The following is a 22415-nucleotide window of genomic DNA, read 5'->3' on the forward strand; positions in this document are numbered from 1 at the left end:
CTTCTAGTCAAGCTCTTTGCATCTTTTTTTCTTTATTAAGCATGTTATGATTCCTTTTATTAGTATATCTCTGCTATACGCTATCTATACTCATATAGGTACAAACGCTCGTGGCCTTCGCGATAACACAAAACTGGCCACAAACGCGACCATGCAATTGCAATAATCCACATATACTTACGCCCGCGATTTCGCCTACATGAAAACACCCCGGTAATTAAGTAAACGTGGCATCTTTAAACTTCCATACGCGGTCTCAAACATTAACCCACCGCTCGCGCGATCATGAAACGGTCACGTCCGAAAGTTTTACCAGCCTGGACTAATGCCTTCAGTTGAACCAATCAAAAAAGTGACACCATATTCACTAAATAACACGTTCCATGGTGACATGACCTAGAACTCAAGTGATATGGGGAAACGGACTACTATCTGTATCATACACTAAAAATTAAGCATCAGATTCACGGTCCGCGCGCGATCAAACAAAAATACACAATCCGTCATTATAAAATCGAAGTTATACACGCGAAGTCACATACACGTGACAAACACGTTAATATACAAATGTTTGAGCCCTTCGCTATCATCCCCGGCATCTACATCGGCGATCTAGTAAACATGATCGCATCCCAGTGATAAAGTGAACGTCTCAGCTCCTATAAATTTTCAAACGCGGTCTCAATCGTGAACCTAAAAACTCCCGCGGTCTCACGATCATGAATCGGTCACTTCCGGATGTTTCTATCCTTGATATCAGCAGACCAGATGCCTTCAATTGGATCAATTAAAAAAAAAGAAAGCTCTCATATCCACTGGATACCACGTTACATGGCGACATGACCGAGGACTCTAGTGATATGGGGTAACTTACTCCCTGTCAGAATGTGAATTGTACACCAAAAACTAACTATCAGAATGAAGGTCCGCGTGACCATCCAAGAACGCACGCGTATATAGAAAATGCCACATGGTTACAAAATCCAGTCTTGTACACGCGAAGTCACATTAACGCGAGCACACGTGACAGACACGTTAACGTACGAACGCTTAAGCCCTTCGCGATTAACAACGCACACCTACGTTCGCAATCGCATAAACTTAATAACACCCCGGTAATAAGGAGAACGTTTTAGCGCTTACGAAGTTTCAAACGCTGTCTCAAAGGCGAACATACAAACGCCCGTTTTCGCGCGCTCATGAATCGGTCACGTCCGGAAACCATTACTCTCTGTCCTAATAACTTAGGTCCATACATTCAGTAGGACCAAAAAAAAAAGCACATATCCACTGGACAACACGTTCCATGGCGACATCAGCGGGCACTCTAGTGATATAGAAGATCTCACACTATTTTAGCATCTTAGAAGTACACCAAAAAATAAAGTATTAGACTCACGATCCGTGCGCGATTATCCAAGAACACATGCAAATATGCGAAAGGCATACGGTTATAAAATAGAATTTATACACGCGAAGTTACATACACGTTAGCACACGAGACATACAAACGCACACGCGATCGAAGACGTTAACTACAAATGCTCGAGCTCTTCGCGATGATACACGTGATCGCGAGTCCCTACGCCCGCACATACCTAAACCGTACAATGAATATCACATTCAGAATCACGGCCCGCTACAATTGGCCTAATGCAGTGTTTTATTGGGCGACATTGCCTGTCTCGTCTGCAAATTGTAGTATGTGATTCTGACGGGGAGCCCTTCCGAGAATCTAGCTCTACAGCTCCAGTAGGACAACTCTCGAAAAAAAAATCAGCATACATACTTTAGAAGACGATAATTCACTGCAGAGGTCGTTCACGAAGAGCACAAATAGAAGAGGTCCGAGATGACTCCCTTGAGGAACGCCCGATGAAATGTGGAAAGGATCCGAGAGTGTAGTTCCAAGTCGCACTGAGGCGCTATGGTTCGCAAGGTACGAGGAGATCCAATTAGTCGGACTGGCTGACTTAGCTTTTCCACAGCAATCAGATGAGGAACACGGTCGAAAGCTTTCGAGAAGTCGATGTACACCGCATCGATCTGTTGTCGTTTTTCTAATTTATCAATCTGCGACGACACGTAGCTCATCAGATTTGTAGTTGTCGAGCGCTTTTTTACAAAACCATGCTGGCCCAAAGTGATGATGTGTTTTAACGCGGGATAGTTAACATATAACAACATACTCTCGAAGATTTTAGGGAGGCAGCTTAAGATGGAAATTCCTCTATAATTGGTGACATCATGTAGGTTGCCTGTTTTGTGGATTGGAGTTATCAAAGCTTCCTTCCGCCTCGTGGGGAAAACATTTTCACCAAGAGAGCGATTGAATAATAGAGATGCTGGTAGCGTCAAAGATGAAGAGCAATTCTTGATGAACGATAGTTTCAGCCTGTTGGACCCCGGGCCCTTGGAACTGTCAATCCCCCGAAGATTAATATGTACCAAAGCAGGCAAATTCAGAGTGAACATTGGCAAACTTCTCAAGTACGATTGACAAAGGTGGTTATTACTTAGCACGTTTTGAAAGAATGGCGAAAACAGATTTGCTGACTCCGCTGGTGACGTTGATGTCCTGTCTCGATAGTTGACGCATTCCGGGATTCCACCGGAGCATGTTTTGTTCCGCAGATAAGACCAACACTACTTTGGGTTGTCCTTCATGCTACATTCAATTCGGGAAATATATGAGCGAAAGTATGTTGCATTCACGAGCTCGAATTGGCGTTCTAATTCCCGCACGGACGTTTTGTCGGTTTCGCCTCATGTTCTAAAAATTTGTTTTCGAGCCTTCCTGAGACGATTTCGAAGATTTCGTAACTCAGCATTCCACCAAGGTCGTTTGTTATCCGGGCGTTGAACTGATATTGTAGAGCTTATACCGTACGGCTGTAATTTCAGGAGGTTATCTAAAAATAAATTCAATTTGAAAGCTGTAACGAAAGACAATGACAACAAGCTGATATTGACGCCATCTTGAAGTCGTTAACAGTTCTTGGCTCATGTCAATTCAAGGTTCATATTTTCGCCTATCTCATATAATGCAATCACTCCAAAAATCGACTTTTTAACCGACACGCAGAGGGCCGAGTTTCATATACCATTCGATTCAGTTCGTCGAGATCGCAAATTGTCTCAAAATGATGTCACTCAATTTTCTCAGAGATGGCTGAACCGATATGCACAAACTTTCAAATGAACAGTAGAACGCTCCCATAAGACGTTATTGAGTTTTTAATTTATCGAACATTCGGTTCCGGAGTTATGGGTTGAAGAATGCAGTCACACAGCAAATTCCATATGAACTGATAACCCTATGATGTACGAATGATGTAATATGTATTCAAATACGTTCAAAGTTACTTGGATTTGTGGGTTTAGATAAATAATGACCAATCAAAGTAGTTTTTACAACATTAGGCGCCTATCCCGAGCAAACGAAAAGCCCATAATACCCCCATGCTCATGGAGTTTGACATGGGTGTTTGAAATGGGTTCAACCCATGAAAACATCATCACCATGGTCCGGTAGATCCCATATAAAATACCATATGTTGATATATTTATGGGTTACTGAGACCATTTTATGGTGTCTTAATGGACGTGAATTTTGGCACGGACCATGTTTAAGATCTTTTCAAGGGGCTATGTGGTGTTTGAACCCATGAGTATTTGCTCGGGATGACGGATCTTGATGCCCCCGGCGACCTCGCCAGGTTCCCGAGCTAAAGCCATACCTATAAAATAAGCGACGAGGAAAATTTTAAGATATGAATTGCAAAACAGCGCACTAATTTGATTTTATACTTGGGCTAATGTTCAGTATTTGGCTTAGTTTTTGACTAAAACAGAAAAAGAATTTTTTCACACGCTCACCATCGTGACTGCAAGAGATGTTTAGCTTTCAACAAAAAAATGCGATAATTGTTTCGTTTTTTTTTGTTAGGGGAAACTTTGCCACTGCGACCACTATTCAGGTTATCTTTTGTGGTAAAATTATTTCGTTGCAAAATAGGGATCATTTCACTATACTTTGGAAAATGGTTTCAATTGAAGTTGTTGCACCTAACGCGTCAAAGTCGTGCCAAATAACAAACACGTAAGGTGCTTCCGATAATGTTGTTTTATTCAAAACGGAATGAGACGATCGGAGCGCAATTTCAGAGCTGCCTGATATCAGTTCATGTCACGACTTGTACGCCAAAAAAGAAAAAAAATGATCTCATCATCGAAATGAATCTCTAAGACTTGTTCGTACGAGTAACCGAAAGTTAGTGAACCAATCGGCAACCGCATACTGAAGAGACGAAATCGAAAGCTTACTGATTAAAATGCTACCAGTTGCAACATTTTAGTCGCGGCGCTCGCTTGTAGAGGAATGTCACCAAAGCATCTCTCTCTCTGTGTTAAATAGACCATTTCTTTGGTAAAACCCAAAATTGTTATACAGGAGACAGAGTACACATAAACAGCAGGGCCGTCTGAAGACTACCCGGGGTCCGTGGGCATTGTGCAGATACTCGATAAAAGTCATCATGGATTGGACTTCATTAAGCACTATCTCGAGCTGGTAATTATGGATCCACTTCAGCTACTAACCTTCCATGTTAAACATCCTATATAACAGATAATATGAAATGTTGCGTTCATATCACCCATCTAACTAGCCGCTTTTGAACCAAGACATGACAATTACTAAAATTCAGAAATTGGAAAATAACGATATTTAGTGCGTTTGATTCGATCCTAGCCTACAGATCGAGAGGTTTTTTTCATTGAAGATTGCTAGACATTTACTTTTACGTCAGGAATAGCCCAGGGAGGCAACTTGAGACCGTTGATTTTTCTGCTTTACTTTAATAACATGTATTCAGTGCTAAAGATCCTTTGGCGGTCCTTCGCAGACAATTTAAAAATATTTCATCTAATCCGGTCGCTCAATTGAGAATTGCCAATTTCGTCAACAACGGCTTGAAATATTCGTTGATTGTAGTGTAGCACGAACTGCGTGTCTTTAAATACGAAGTGATGGGGAGGAGGGCTCGCTCTTCGATTGTCCTGGATGTTCACTAGAGTGGCTCGAAAATGACATTTTTCAGCACAGCACTGTTTGAGTTCCTTTTGTAGTCCCAAACGCCTGTACAAAGTTTGGGAGCGGTCGGTTGCTTCCCGGGTTTGCGCATTGCGTTTAAAGTTTGTATGGGATTTTATATGGGGAAATCAATTATTTTGCATTTACGTTAATAAAGATCGCTATTTAACTCAATATGAAAAACCAGCTTTATAAAACGATAATTCAAACCTTGTTTAACAACTTTGTCGAAGACGGTAACTAGCTACGAGTTTTCAAAAAATAGTTATAACGATTTTCAAACTTATGGTTCAATCCAAATGCAGAAATTAATTATTTCTTCCAACACTGTCAGTACACCACGACAGCGATACTTTAAACTTGAATAAATGAGAATATATTCATCGCAGGGACTTGGTACCTTTGAACGAAATGTTCAGAATGAATTGCTGAATAACATAGACGTAGTCAGAAAATGAAAACAAGAGGGGGTGTGGCTTGTGTACTCCCCAGTTCCCTGTTTAGATAGTTTAGTATAACATAGGGAGCACATCTTCAACGCAGGTTTAAACCGCCGAATTAAAAATTAATCTTACGTGTTTGAGTGCTACTATTTAAGGACTCTACTGTTATCTCATTTAAAATGGTACAGTAGTTTATAAGTTTTACATATTTTAAAAACCTATTTCTTAGCCGTTCAGAGTCAGAATTTTAAAAAATGCATATCCTTAGATTCCTTGAAGTTTTGGAATTGTTTCTATTGACGTTTTCGTTTGAGAATTTAGGAACGAAACCAAGATAGTTATTTCAAATAAGTGTTTTTTTTATGAAATTGAGTTAGGTTCAAGCAAAACAGGGGTGATGTTGGCGAAACAGAAATATACTTCAGGTTAGAACCCAACGCGATTTCCAGACCTGAGTTAGTTTTTGCCCCAAGCAAAAACAACGCATAAATTTGTAGGTGTAAATTCTAAATATTGTAAATGTTATTCCCCACAACAAAGATTGTAGTATGATTCATATTTGGGTCTATCAAAATATTAAGAAAGTTCAGTCGTTGACATTTACAAGGACGTAATGATTCTTTGTCTAATCTAAACAGGGACTGGGGAGTACACATGCCCCCCCTTCGTCTTTTAATTTTCTGACTACGTCAATGATATTCAGCAATTCATTCTGAAGGGTACCAAGTCTCTGCGATGAATATATTCTCATTTATTAAAGTTGTTAATGTCGATGTCGGCTACGAGTTTTCAAAAATCGTTATAACTACTTTTTGAAAACTCGTAGCTAATTACGGTCTTTGACAAAGTTGTTAACCAAGGTTTGAACTATAGTTTTATAAAGCTGGGTTTTCATATTGAGTGAAATAGCGGTCTTTATTACGGTAAATGCAAAATAATTAATTTCCCCGTATAAAATCCCATGCAAACTTTGAGCGCAATGCGCAAACCCGGGAAGCAACCAATCGCTACCAAATTTTGCACAGGCATTTGGGACCACAAAAGGAACTCAAAAAGTGCTGTGCCCGCTAGTTTAAATCATTTTGAAGTTTTCCCATACAACCGCGAGCCACTTTAGTGTTCACATGCCTGATATGGTCACCCTAGTTAACCCATTCATGCCCATGTTGTTTGTGGACAACAACGTTTTTAAACAGCTATAACTTCTGATTAAGGCAAAATTTGCTCACAAAAACAAGTAAGGCTAATAAATGTGACTATTGCCTTTCATTTGAGTATTAATAGTTTCAAGGACCAGCTTTAGAACCGAAGTTATTGCAATTAGTCTGATTGGATTCCGATGGAGCAGTGCTGCCAGGGACAGTTTACGTTGACGACGGAAAATGATTTTTTCATATATCTTCGTTATGTTGCAATATTATTGAAAATTGATAAAACTTATCAATTTAGACTGTCTTTGGCTACATTTTCCACGCAATCGGACTATTGTAAATATTCTAGAATTGTATTTAGCATTGGAAGGTAAAAATTGAGCAGATTCTAGCACTGCGAGGGAAGCATCTATCTTTATGAAAAAAGACTTTTTGTGTTTCTTGACCCCACCGTTTTCAAGGAAAAATAATTTTGAAATACTACATGCACGAGAAAAAAGTTGGACATGAAAGGGTTAAATTTTTCTAAGTATACAGATTCCTGCGCAATCAAAGCAACTGTAACTGAGTTCACGATAACCATGTATTTGCTGAAAATAATGCAAGCATTACTAGTAACTTTTGCGAAATCTGATCCAAGTTATTCATATTTTTATATCGTGACTACGACTTACCTTTTAAAAAATTCAGAAGAAACAGAAGGGGAAGTTTTTAATCATTAGTAACTTTCATTGTACTGAACTAATTAGTTGGAAAAATAGTCTCCAATTTAAAAGTCTAATTCACCTAAGAGATCTAATCGAATGATGGCAAGATATATAAGTCCCGCAAGCATTTTTGTGGTAAGTGCTTAATTCATCGTTCGCTAATCGAATGAGAAGCATGTGGACGCCCAGTCAAATGGTTAGGTAAGAAGAGGGTAGTAAGAAACAATTCATCAGTGTAACGGGCACAGCGTAGTTGATAAATCGATTACTCATCTGGGTTCGTTTCCCAACCCCGCACATAGAGTTAGAGATTTTCCAAAAAGAGATTTCTCTAACCCGAAAAGAGACGAAGAGGCGTCTAGAATCAAAATAGTTAAAAAATAAATAATTATTCTTTATTTTGTTCAACAACCTATGATCTGGATATCGAAGACAATTCAGTTTTTGATTTTATCTAGCGGTTCGTATACCTAAATATTCTCGTAGAGCAAAATTCAAACATTACAATCCCATTTCATCTGCTTAACTATTATTTCACTCCATTCACGGAAGTCACCAAATTTTTCTTCACTCCGGTAAACCCCAGCCTGTTCTGATTTACGACTCTTTACCTAAACGTCATCCTTTTGTGTCTCAACTATTATATTTAATGGGCCGTATCAGTGGCAATGGATGTTCCATCGAAAATCAAACCAAAAAAAAAGTAAAACACGACAAAAATTCGACCCTCCGAAAACCACCACCGCTCAGCAGTGCAGAGAAAAAAACCTCAACATTCATATTCATAATAAAATTCACATAAATCAATGACAGGGCGCCGAACGACTCCCCGGCCTGCTTTCTGTTGGGCGGTTGGTTCGTCGCATGGAAAAAAGGCAATATTTATGTAAACGACGTCAAAATTTATGTCTTCCCGAAAACATACCGTGGTCCAGCTTGGGATGGGAAGATGAATTGGTGGTCGGTGGTGGCGATCGCGCGAGTTTGGTGTGAAGGGAACTCTCCGTGGCTTCAGCAGCATCGCTGAGTCACACACATTGCTGGTTGTAACTATATTCAAACACACACACAGTGACATCTACACACCCAAACAGGTAGCACAGGAGGGTACCATTCCAAAGTATAAATTCGGTCATTTTTTTGTTGTTGCTGATGATGGGGACTGAAATGCTTGTTCTGCTGAAATTGGGAAAAATGTTATTTATGTATGCGCGGTGGTGGCCTATGCTTGCAGCACACGCTCTTTCCCAACTGTCTGTTACACACGTGAAATATTCGTTCATTCCCATAGAAACGTATACCGGGAGCTGATCTGGTTCGTTCATTTCAGTTGGTTTTCGCATTCGTTTGCCCATTCAAACGGCGATGATATATTGGTTGTGACGTTTCTGGTTACTGTTGTTTTGATTCTCGTTCCACCACCAGGTTGGGTGGTGTTGGTTTTCCTTTCTAAAGTTTCTTTTCTGGTGACACCCGGTGGAATGCGGATATCGCGAGAGCAATTGTTCCTTTGAGACTTCGACGGCCATCTGACGTCGATTGGCGGTGAGTTGAGTTTGGTTTCCGGTGGTGCCACGAATTTTCGTTTTCAAATTGTTGGCAGGAGGGATTTTGATTAGTCAAGTCCTTTTTTTCGTTTGGGGGACTTTCTGTGGTGTAAACTATTGGGACTGAACATCGAGAAGCTGTCCGAAGCACGTGTTGAAATTCTGAAAGTTTTGATCCCTAAAGCTCAGTTGTCAGCACCACACCATGAGATGCGCGGTTCAACAATCAATTGACAGCTATATTAAGTCGTTGAACCAAGTATCCAGGTCTTGTTTTTGTGCAGGAAGGGGTTTCGGCGCATTAAACCAGATCAATGACATCGATTACATGAACAAACGGCCAGAAGACATCATGAACTGAGACGCTGAGAGGTCCTCTTCTGGGTTCCTCCAGACAACTTCGTGGTACGGCTCAGATGCGGATCGGCAACACACGGAGTTGCACGTGTGATGTTTGTACTGTAGGTCCCATGTTTGTTAATTCATACGACAGAGTTGTTTCGTGGCGCTATCGATCAAACCATCGATGGTGTACGGGCACTTCTGAAAATGACGAGAATAAGAAAAAGATAAATATGTATATTGATGGTTTTTAGGAAGATGTATGCGAGGGACATATATGGGAGATCGCGGCCTGCCAGCACATTCCGAACCGGAACACGCCCAAACAATATTTTCGATATCGTGATAGCACTATCCACGAACCCAATACGTCGTAGTTGCGCATCCAGCGTGTAATGGTTTGACATGAGCAGGGACGGCACACTAATGAAATCACGACTCACATCCTTCCCCGCGAATCAAGGTTTTGTCAGACTATCAAAAGTAGCCACCTTCCAAGCTCCCCATTGCTCCACGAAATGTCCCGAAATATTCGAAAAATTAATTAATTAGGTTAACTAAAATAATATACACGACTAGAAAATCAGCGGTTCATCTTTATTTGAAGAGTATGAATACTGCAGATTTTTTTAAAATTAATAACATAATAAATGCAATCCATTGACGCCATTCTGGTAAAAAAAGTGAGGAAGTGGCAAATGATGTGAAAACTCATGAAAACGTGGAAGGAAAAGGTACTTGCGAATGACTTCTTCGGTGACCACGTCGTCGCCAGAGAGTGGAATTGAAGTTGTGCATTCCGGTTCACGTAGTTGCTTAGCGAAATATCTGACACGTTTTCATTGGTGATGAGTACTTTCTTTTCACACGAGCACGTAATATTTCGAATGGAGCCTTGATTTATTTACAGGCTGATTGAATATTGGCGCCATCTTGAACATATACAATTGTGTCCTTTTCATTTTGTTATGGTATATTTCGCATGAAATTACGCACAATGTTTACTGCCAAGATAATTCAAATTTACATTATGGTATTGATCTAGCCCCCAAGCGTATGTTTCATGTTGATGTCCGTATGTTTTTAAGTACAAAAATATCAAAATACCAATACAAAACTCCTGTTCAGCATAAATTTTTACGTAAGAAATGTAAAAATGTAATGTAAAAAAAATCAAGTGAGTTCACTTGATTTTTTTTACATTAATTAAATGTACTGTACTGAGGACGAAAGACAATGCGTTTTCGCAGAACAACACGCGAAAACATAAACGACGTCGTAATTATTAGGGGAATTGTGGGAAAAACAGACACTGTGGGTAAAACCGACACCCCACAACTTTTCCTAGAAATCAAATTTTTATTCATTTCATAATGATACATTTTTATTAGTACGTTTATGTAGAGCATATGAAAAAAATTGGATTTACGTTAGTGCGCCGAATGTCACAAAAATAAACAAAACATACGACAGCAGCGTTCATACTCGTCTGGATGTAAACTTTCGTTTGTAGATTTTAAGGTTTTAACCGAACAAAAGCTTTTCAAATCACCCCATTTTTCAGTACCTATTATTATCGGCCTTTCCTGTGATCAACTAGGTGCATTGAAGACGAGTTTGAGAAATTCAATATTTTTAATTGCTTTTATAAAAAAATGTGCGCTGTTGGGGTAAAGCCGACACCATTTGGTTAGGGTAAAACCGACACACTGTTAAGATGGTTGTGTTTACTTGCGATTCATTACAAAATGCTGGGGATCTTTGTGACACTTCAATTACACTATTAGCACACTATAGTAATAGCTGAAATACACAGAAATACTTTTATTGTGTTTATTTCTTATAAGTCTCTTTAAGAATCAAAAATTGGAATTTTTGCTTATCTGATTCTATCGAAGCTTTTGCTACTTCTGCAAAAAGCTCATCAAACCGAATTTCTAGTGTTCTCATGGTTTGTCATAGACGAACTTTATCACAATGAGACAATGATATTATGTATACCCCAATAGATCGTTGATGATCAGAGTCCGAAAAATCAAGTCTGAAAAAAGATAGTTTTACTAAGAAGTGTGTGTGTGTGTCACTTATAAGTGAATGATTCCAATTAGCAGAACGTAGAACGCTTGCAAATCTTCTCTTACGAAAAAATGAAATAAAATGACACGGGAGGGTGCAATGATGTGCGCAAGGATTATTTGGAAATACTCATATCAATAAATAATCCTATAGCATAAAATACTCTTATTTATAGTACTACGCTTTCGAACTTTCTTCCCCTCACTACATGATGAAGCAATAAAAAGTACATATTTGCATCATACATACTCACACTTTATTAATCATCCATATATCTAATTTTTAATAAAGATAAATATTTTAATAAAGTGGAGAGAAAATAAATTAAAGGGGGTGTCGATCTTACCCCTATAGGGTGTCGGTTTTACCCGCAGTGCCTACTTTTGTATTTGTCACTTTGTTTTCCAAGTTTTACAATCAATAATTCTTAATGAAATTAATTTTTCGAAGCGTTGAAAAAATTAAGTCTTGTTAAGAATTTTCCGAAGAAGAATTGTGCATTAAAATTATAATTTTATTGGTTTTGTGGCAACTTAGAAAAAGTGTTAAGCTTAAGGTGTCGGTTTTAACTATAATTCCCCTACAGCTGATCCACGGTAACAGCCAAAATGATAGTCGTCAACAATGTTCTCTACCATGTATCTTATTTAAGCAACATGAACGATAACATAGCAAAGATAATGCCCTATATCTTTTGTATCCCATACCTATTTGACCCCATTATACACTACATGTCCTTTTTCGACAACATATACAGTAAAAAGTTATTCAAAGTTGGTGAAAGACCATGCTGGTGCAGCTTCTCAGAAATAATGTTGATAGAAACTGAATCAAAAGTCCCCTCAATGTTCAAGACAACTGATGCCATCTGCTCGTTACTAGCATGTGCCATTTGAATTTCTGTTTAGAGCAGCGCATGGGACGAACGACTGTCCATTTGCCTTTGCGGAAGCCAAATTGTGCATCTGACAGTAAGCAATTTGCTTCGAACCAATTGTCGAAAGGAACAAGATCATTTTTGAACCACTTTCGGATACAGGTCAATATTTCAATCGTACAATACGAGTTGTGGTCGGAGGCTGGTTTTCTTGGTTTTTGGATGGCGATGACACTCCCTTGTCTTAAATCGTGTGTGACAATGTTACTCTCAAAAAGCTTATTAAAAAAATTAAACAGACGTCTCTCAGCAGAGTCCGTCAGATTCTTCAACAAATTGAATTTGATTCCGTCTGGCCTTGGGGCTTTATTATAACATGATAAGAGAGCAAGGGAGAGCTCCACCATCAAAAAAGGTGTTTCGTTGACGCTACCGTAAGGGGAACGCAGAGCGTGTGTCTTCTGTACCGGGGCGGAATCACGACAGACTCACTTGGCGAAATTGAATATTCAGTGGTTTGAATATTCCACGTACTGTTTCGGTTTCGCATACGCCGGGCAGTACCCCAAAGAGTACTTATCGATGTTTCTCTCGTTAGTCCGTCAACGAACTGGCGCCAGTAACTACGTTTTTTGGCTTTCATCAAACGCTTCATTCTCGTTTCTAACGTTGCGTAGTGTCGATAGCAAACGGGTAATCTGTCGTTTCGGAAGCTCTTCTACGTGTCCCGAAGGTCTTATACGCGTCTGAGCACTCTTTGTCCCACCATGGGTTGGGAGACCGTTCGCGTTTAATCTGAGAGTTCTAATGTCGAGAATCAAGCCAGCCAAAAACACATTCGCGGTGTGGGCAGGGATTGTATAATGTTGTTTAGCCATCGGTACCAAATCGCGGTGTTGGGAAAAATATAGATGGAAGTACCTTCATAGATGGGGACACCCTTTGGCCTTACGAGCAGTAAAGTTTTTTCGCTTCCAATAACTTTCAGGTACTCCAATATATGTTCTTTCTTGTGGGTTATCAGAGTCACCCTCGTCAGAAGACAAGTGAGCAAAGAGGTTCATTGAGGATGGTGGCGTACCGTTTTTTAGCATTTCTGCAAAAGCTTGATTGGAACGTTCAAGTTTATCCCCGTATAGTTTGTAAGCGGGACATGTCGAGAGCACGCAGATTCTCCTCGCAGTATAGGCACTGTTCAGGTACCCTACTGCAAGAATCATCGCATTTTCAACAGCGGGCCTTATTGCTACGGTGGGAAACTGTGTTACCTAATTGTTTGCGTAAAAGGCAGTTCATGACCCGCGATACAAACAAACGGACAGCTAGACGGACCTTGTGCAATACGGTGTAGATCGGGTTCCAGCGAAGGTCACCCGCTAAGAATTTGATCGTGGGTATGTTTTCTTTGCATCCCCCGCGACTTATACCGAATGCAAAGGCTTGCAATCAAGTATTTTCGCTGGCCGAAGTAAGCGGTCTCTAAAACTCATCATTGATGACACCTTCAATTTCTACCCTTACTGCTGGAATATATATACACATTATAGTCCCGTGTAAAGCGCTCGCAGCAAGCAATATAGTTTGCCTGCTTTGAGATGGCTAACAATACTCTGACCTTGTCCGGGCGGACCTTTGATATTTCGGTCACAGCAGGTTCTCCATTCTGTCGGATGATTAAAAATCTGCGATTTATTTTTCGATCGAAAGAAGACCGTATATTGGCCAGTTGAGAGTTTTGGGTAACGTTTAAGTCGGGGAGAGCCTTAAGAGTCGTGCCTGCCTCGACCTCCGTTTGACCATCTGGTAAGGGAACCATCGAAACCCGCGCAGACGGGAACCAATAATAAATATGCCCAGAACGGCGGGTGTCCCCGTCACACTTGGGTCCGATCCGTATTGCTTTTTAATCCACATACCTACTTAAAATGTCGATGTGTTTGTGTTCACATTGTCGCCTTCTGAAATGAACTACCATCCGAATCACCAACCAAAACAACATATCACTAGCGGGATGCTTTGTCAAGTATAGTTTTGTACGCGTCGGCCGCATCCTTTATTGGAATAAAACGTAAAGATCGGTTTCTGGAAATGGACACGGAATCGATGGTTACAATCCTCTCCTCTGTGAACAGGTTTGTTGGATAATTTTGAAGTAGAATACTTCTAACGTTTCAATATGGGGTCCCGTTTCAAAAATTTCAGTTGAGAAATTTTCCCAGGTTTGAAATGCGAATATCTTCCGTTCTACTGGACGAAATGGCAATATTTTTGCACTATCTGATCGGAAATTTGTGCACGTATTTCGTATTAAATTTCGTAATTAGTGCGACTACTATAAACAAACCAAAACTACGATTTTTAAAAAATCCTTCGGAAACAGCGAGGAAAATGCGCAATTTGCCAGCATATCCCACGCAGAGCCGTCAAAAAGGGGCATGTAAGCGTTTCATTACATACGGGAATATTATATATACAGGTCACGCGAGCTTGTTTTGTATCAGTAGGTGCTCGCTTACCACACGAGCAACATGTTCGTCCGGACGGTACAATGAGCGGTATCATGTTTGCGTTCCCGTATCAAGCGTCATCGCAAGGTTCTTCGTGATAAAATCCAGGGAATCACAAAATCCGCCATTCGGCGTCTGGCTCATCGTGGTGGTGTAAAATGCATCTCCGATTTAATCTACGAATGCTGATGGTGTGCAGGAAAATGTCATCCGAGATGCCGTGACCTACACTGAACACACCAAGCGCAAAACCGCAATGAATGTCGTCTATACTCTGAAGCGGCAGGGACGCACTTTGTATGGATTTGGAAGTTGAAAAGGTAGAACTCGTATCATTATAAAAAAGGCCCTTTTTTCGCTTGAGGAAAGTTAAAAACGTTCTAACAACACCCGACTCGTAACTCGCGGGAGTAGCGGATAGTTACCATGCAGTCACGTAAAAACGGCGTCAATTTTTATTTATCTTCGCCAACGTTTCGACCGTGGTTGGGATCTTCTTCAAAGCTTGACAGTAATCTACAATGTTACAATGTTGAGCCCTGAACAAGATCCCAACCAAAAAAAAACGGGTCGAAACGTCGGTAAAATTAAATAAGAATCGACGAAATTTGAACAAACTAGTTCAATTTTAAACACAAAATTAGTAAAATTATAAAAAATTAGGCTCCGACCAAAAATTAAAAAAAAATGATGCTCGAACATCATTTCGTAACATTTCACAACATCGTAAAAATGTTTGATAGACGGCTTTGGACATCGTCTCATCAGTATTTGGCATCGAATTGGCACCAGATAGACGCTTAATCCAAAAGCAAAGCATCCCGGATGCTCAGAAGCTCTAATTTGTTGATGAAACAGCGAAATCAAAACCGGTTTCGAGTAACGACTCCTCGTCTTATAAGTATCTGACATTGACTTAATACTTGTAGGCCGAACCACAGTCCATGACTTACTAAGTTATAAATATTTTACCCTTTATGCATAAAAATAGCTTTTGCCCAATTTAATACCGCAAAAGTAAAAATGCTTTTTCATTTGTTTTTTTTAATACTTTCCAAAAAAATAAACTAGAAAAAGACTACATAGACATTAATTAAATTTTAATAATTAGGTATGTAGATTATGCAAACAAGTTCTGTATAACTCGCCCCGTCAGATCAAGTTCAGTGTTTCAATTTAAATACATGGAAACTGTTTCATTCTCGAGTTGTCGCCAGTCACAAGTACTTAGTCGTACTTAATTTCATACGATTCGAAATAATTGCGATAGCTAAAAATAAAACATCAATATTTCACTTTGCTCTGTGCGCTTGGTCTGATTGTTGACAGACCGCTCGCAAGAAGATTTAGATCAACACAAATATCTCATACGCAAGCGGAAAATATGATCTTCTCGATGGTAGGAAGTTCCTTTTTGCACTTTCTCTCTATCTCTCTCTCATTCGCCAATCGACAATGACCTGTTGGTTTGCGAGCGCAATGACGAAACGGTTGCCAAAAACATCGAATTCGGCTCAATCATCCGGTGTTTCGGTTATAATTGACACTGTTTACATTGCAATGAACAAAACAAAACAAATTCCACAAGTAGGTAGGTACATTGCCACGGCGCTGTATAATTCGCCGCCTTCTTGGATGTAGAGACAGATTTCGACTCGTGCAACTCTTTCTCAACGTAGGGGTACTCGAATAAACGATGACGAATCACAGCATCTGTGCCTAAGCAGGACTGTCACAAATGGTCGAAAATGGCCACCGTCTCATCGTCGCCGTTGTCGTGTTTGTTTTTTTCTCGGCTGATCGTTCCTCGTTGCTCTGATGGGCGTAATGTGATTTTCCTCAAATGACTCGTACAGAACCTAGTCGCGGTGTCTGCGCTGCAAGAACGTACCGCCTGTATCTATGTACCTACCAAAAAAAACGACGATGACGATGAAAACGGTCGTCACACACCTGTCGATGTCTGTTGGACCGAATGTTTGCGGTGTGTCACACGAGAGTCGAATCGAGGTTGAGTTTGCCTGAGGAGTGGAGGAACGCACTAGCCGCCGCCACCCCGATTCGAGATCTGATTTGGCAATGCTGGCACTGTCCTCGTACTGGTCGCGCTGGCTATCACCACCAGCACAACCGGAGCATGACGAATCGCACTACATTCCATCGTTCGCGGTCGGTGTTTGTCTTCGCGATGGCAGCCGGCGCGAAGCGGGGATTCATGTTGGGACCCCGCGTGTCCGAGGCATGTGGCGCGTTAGAGGCGCTTATGGTTGATGTCACTCCGATCACAAATTTTTGGGGATTTTTCATTTGTTTATCATGATTTATTGCATTATTACTCGAGACTTAAACTGGTTTTCGAAGTCAACTGCTTATGTTATTGCTCTATTTTTACGAGTGGCCGCTCGATAATTTTAAGAGCTAAGACGGATAAATTCTGTAGGAGACGCGATTTAAAAATAATGCCAATCGATTTTGTTGAATTTAGATGAAGGCAGATAACAAATGTAAAGTAGTAATTCACTAATCAAACCATGACACTGAATTAGTATCGGCAATCGCTTTCCGAAGGAGCTAAAACCAGATTGGGACAATCCAATAATATTTTCCTTAAACTGATACACATACAATGTGATATTGGTCTTCAACCAAGGATCTTCGTTACGGTAAAGAATTCATTAAATTACTTCGATTTCGTCTCTTCAGAATCCTACACTAACTTAGTGACAGGATTGACGCTAGCTCCAAAAACGAAAACACTATTTGTGTTCTGAGCAAACCCCTAGTTATGCGTGAAGTCCCGCAAGGAAATCAATTCTGATGAGATTTAAGAACTCAGCTATAGCGCCATCCTATATAAATACAATGCCAAGTTTCAATATAGTTTTGCCCAGCTACTAGTGACCAGTCGTAGGTTCGAGCAGCAGATATAAAAAAAAACTGTTAGGAATGGCCATCGAACATCGTTATTCATCTGATAAGCGTTCAGCGTGATGTCCGAAAAGATAAACGTCAAAGATATATTGCAGGCACCGGTTGACGAGGAACTGGCTGATGAGGCACCACATTTTTTCTTCAGCCGTCCGTTCACGGACAGACGCTGTTTAGAGCCGCTCTTTATATGGAGAACAGACGCTCTTCCAAAGTGACCCACAACCGATTACAAAAAGTGGCCTACAACCGGAGCTCATGACACTTTGTCAATGACAGTACTCAATGGTTTCACCGCAATATATTTTGAATGATAGAGTACAGCTTTATTATTTAGTTTATGGATTTATTAACCGTCTTTCGATGATTTTAGAACAAACACACCACTCCAAAAAGTTTAAAAATCACTTTTAGGCCGATTTTTCAACGTGGTGTTCTGCACAGAAAATGCTTAGGGATGTTTTCTGTTCTGCACTGAAAAACTAGCTACTGTTAACGAATGGCGCTGCACGGAAAAAAATCCGTTCGTAAATTCACTTCCGAAAATACCCATATTGATTGGGTTACAGCGAAATTCGCTAAACCCGAAGTCGCCATCTTTGATTTCAAAATTGCTTCAAAAATCAATTTCTGGCACCTACTCTTCAAGACCATTCCGAAAATATCCATATTGATTGAGTTACAGCGAATTTCGCTAAACCGGAAGTCGCCATCTTTGATTTCAAAATGGCGTCAAAAATCAATTTTTGGCACCTACTTTTCAAGACCATTCCGAAAATATCCATATTGATTGAGTTACATCGAATTTCGCTAAACCGGAAGTCGCCATCTTTGATTTCAAAATGGCGTCAAAAATCAATTTTTGGCACCTACTCTTCAAGACCATTCCGAAAATACCCATATTGATTTGATTGGGTTATAGCGAATTTCGCTAAACCGGAAGTCGTTATCTTTGATTTCAAAATGGCGTCAAAAATCAATTTTTGGCATCTACTCTTCAAGACCATTTCAAAAATACCCATATTAATTTGATTGGGTTATAGCGAATTTCACTAAACCGGAAGTCGTTATCTTTGATTTCAAAATGGCGTCAAAGATAAATTTCTGGCACCTACTCTTCAAGACCATTCCGAAAATACCCATATTGTTGGGGTGCGGGCCATAAGGAGTCTTCCGGACCCGTCTCTTCCATCTTTCCGAAAATCTTCTAAGTCTGTTGCAGTCAAATGGACTTAGAATATTTTTGGCAAAAATCGTGTTAATAGCGAAATCTGCGCAAAATAAAAACTGCCGAAATTCTTCTAAGTTCTTTGCATTTAAAAGGACTTAGAAATTTTTTTCAGAAAAAAGTCTAAGTCTTTTGCATTCAAAAGGACTTTTTGCAAAAACCGCAATAATTGCGAAATCCGTGTAAAAAAACTTTCAAAAATATTCAATTGACATGAAAAATCAAATTAAAAATGTTGCTTGAGGAAGTATGAAACCATTACTGGTATTCATGCAGGGCGTATTGTATATGAAGGTGCCTCAGATGTACGTGGTATTCTTAAAATGGGTCGTTGGATGTGCGGTAGAGCTATCACCTACCAGCTCCAGAACTAATTTTTTTTACATCTCTGGATGTATTAAATATATGTACGTATAAAAACACGCGAACAAGTTTTGCCATAAAAAACTTTCGATCAGTTGAAGATAGATTGTACACCTACACAATACTCATACACTAGCCAAGAGGAAAGTTACTGGTAATTTAAGGTGCATTTTGAAAATCCTATTTTGCTCGATGGAATATCGACATGAATAATTTATGAAAAGGTCATAATGGACAAAGTAATTGTTTTTTTTTAATTTTTGTTATGAGAATTGTGTTTTCAAATGACATTTAGAATCGTATTCAATAGGAAAATTGTATTCTTGACTACAAATAGTGTGAATTATAAAATTATGTTAAACGATGTTGTTAGGAGAACTTTCTTATTAGTAGCTTCTCCATAATCCAAAACAAAAAACACTAAACAAATATTTTTCGTATTTTAGAATGATAAACATTTGATTGTTTATAGTTGATGATGGAGAAACGCGAATGACTTATAAAAAGGGCATATTTTTCGAATTGATTGTATTTCTTGAAATTAAATTTAAAATTCCTTTTAAAAATTTTGTTGACGATGAACAGAAATATTATATAAGTGGACATTTTTTAATTTAAATCTTCAAACACTTTTTTGTTTTTGTTAAAAAGGTCATAACATTTTTTTTCAGTATATATGTTTTCATGCAGACTGTTTATTCCCTTTAACTTATACTCAGATGATTTTGCTGTACAAAATACTGCAATCGAACGATTTTTTCAAACTAGCGCATGCAAAAACTTCTACGTCCTGTCGGAAAAAAGTTCTTCTGTCCAAATTTTGTAATTATCAGTAACCATGGACAAAGTTTTGTTCGAAACGGTGATGGTCATATTGTATGGTTGGCTCATTTCTCATGGAATCTCTTTACTGTAAAATTGTCCATGTGAAAATATTGAAATGAGAACAAAATTGTATTTGTTATGAATAATGCACGGAAAAAAATGTTCAAAAAATCGTGAATTCTGAAACAATCACGTTTTTACGTTACAACAGCAGTGTTTTACCATTATGTTCAGTTTCCCTCCAGTAATGCCTACACAACGCTTTCATTGTTTTTGTGTTGTGAACTTCAGTCAGGGTTTGCGTGAAGTCATTACCAAATTGATTTTCTGTGCGTGAGCTAGATCATAACTACATAAACATTATTCATAAACCAAAGATTGACTCGTGATTTTATTCGTAGATTTAGGAATATTATTCAGATTTAACTATACGACGTGACCCGATTCATGATTTATTACATCTTGAACACGTTCTGCTTTTCGTGGTTGTGAATCAGTTCACAAAATCAAAACTTTTTTACGTAAACAATTTCACGTAACTCGGAATATTGTTTTTCAATCTTTTCATTCATCATGATTCTTAATATATTAGTCACGATTCAATCTTCGTGCAATAGTATACAAAATCATAAAATAGTTCAAAAAATCATAAAATATTCATGTATATGAGAACTGATTCATGATTCCTAGCGAATTTGTGTCCACTCACCGTTCATGTGGGTGGAATAGTTATTAAAATCATGAAATCTTATTCGTGAAAACGTTCACTGGTTCATGATTATGTTACTATGTTTTAATTGCCGCAAGGTTCTACTGTATCGATTTTGTTGGCTATTTTCGGCAAATTTGAGACTAAGAGAAACGAAAGCAATGAAATTGAAAGGCGGATAGGTATTCTAGAGCGAATCAGTTATAAACTTAGAACGGAAAACTAGAACTAGGCAGGCCCATATGGGCATATGGCCGGCGTCGGCGGTAAAACATGATGATGAGTTATGTTCTACCATAGACCATGCGGTAGACTTGGGTGCAACGCACAACTCCTACTCTGCAGAAGGCAAAGAATTCTTCACATTTCCTTTCGATCATGCCCATATGAGCCTGCCTAGTTCTAGTTTTCCGTTCTAAGTTTATAACTGATTCGCTCTAGAATACCTATCCGCCTTTCAATTTCATTGCTTTCGTTTCTCTTAGTCTCAAATTTGCCGAAAATAGCCAACAAAATCGATACAGTGGTTCATGATTAGTAGAATAAAATTCACGATTGACTATTCGTGCTCGCGAAATAGTTCAGAAGATCAGAAAATATTATTCATGGATTCGTGAACTGGTTCATGATTCCTAGTACATGACTCACGGCCCAACTTGAGTGCTTGTGATATTTTGAAGATAATCATTTTCAATTTCATGTAAATTTACACGTGGTCGTGAAATATTCACGTGAACTATTTTATAAAATTTGGATTTTAATTTAATTTTGTACTGTCCCCTTAAGGGAAATTTAAACTAAATAATCAGAAAGGGTTATATCTAGGAACTAAAGTAGAATATTTTAATAGCTTCGGTTTCTTAAAAAGAAATAAAGATATATGTCCCTTTCTATCATTGAATTCACCAAGACGCTGATAAAAACGGGTCTTCACTGTACTTCAAATTTTGTGAAATAATTCTTGTGAATATGTCCTGACCATGTTGCATGTAATTGAAAATGAGGGATACCTTCTAAATATCACGAGCAGGCATGATGGACCGTAAATAATGTACTAGCAATTATGAACTAGTTCACGAGTCCATGATTAATCTCATGATTTTGTGACATTTTGCACGAGTACAATGGTCTGTCATGCTTATTGAACTAGGTGTCATTAATAAATTCGCTTAAACATGAATATTTTTTTCTGATTTCGCAGACTATTTCACCAGCACGAATGGTAAGTCATGACTATTGTACTAAGAATCGCGAGCCAGTTCACGAATGCATGAATAATATTTTATGATTCCGAGAACTATTTCACGAGTAGGAAAGGTCAGTCGAGACACTATTATAGTAGGAATTAAGGGTCAGGTAACGAATACATGAATAATATTTCAATTTTGTGGACACGTTTGGTCAATCGTGACTATTGTACTAGGAATCATGAATAAGTTCACGAAGAACAATTGATGATTTTTTAACTATTTCATGAACATGGATATTGAATCGTTACTAATATATTGGGAATCATGAATTAGTTCACGAGGATTGAATAGATTCGTGAATAAAATTCCGACTTTTGTGTAATAGTTCACAAGAAAAAATCCCGGGTATTATAATTTTGTGAACAAA

General features: G+C 38.9%; 1 protein-coding gene across 13 annotated transcripts in view; it reads left to right on the forward strand.

The window, feature by feature from the left end:
• Positions 1-22415, forward strand: part of LOC131677187 (serine-rich adhesin for platelets) — a 945885-nt gene that overhangs the window by 590944 nt on the left and 332526 nt on the right. The gene's annotated exons all lie outside the window — the stretch shown is intronic.

This window comes from Topomyia yanbarensis, chromosome 1 (assembly GCF_030247195.1).
Source record: "Topomyia yanbarensis strain Yona2022 chromosome 1, ASM3024719v1, whole genome shotgun sequence".
Taxonomy (NCBI): Eukaryota; Metazoa; Arthropoda; class Insecta; order Diptera; family Culicidae; genus Topomyia; species Topomyia yanbarensis.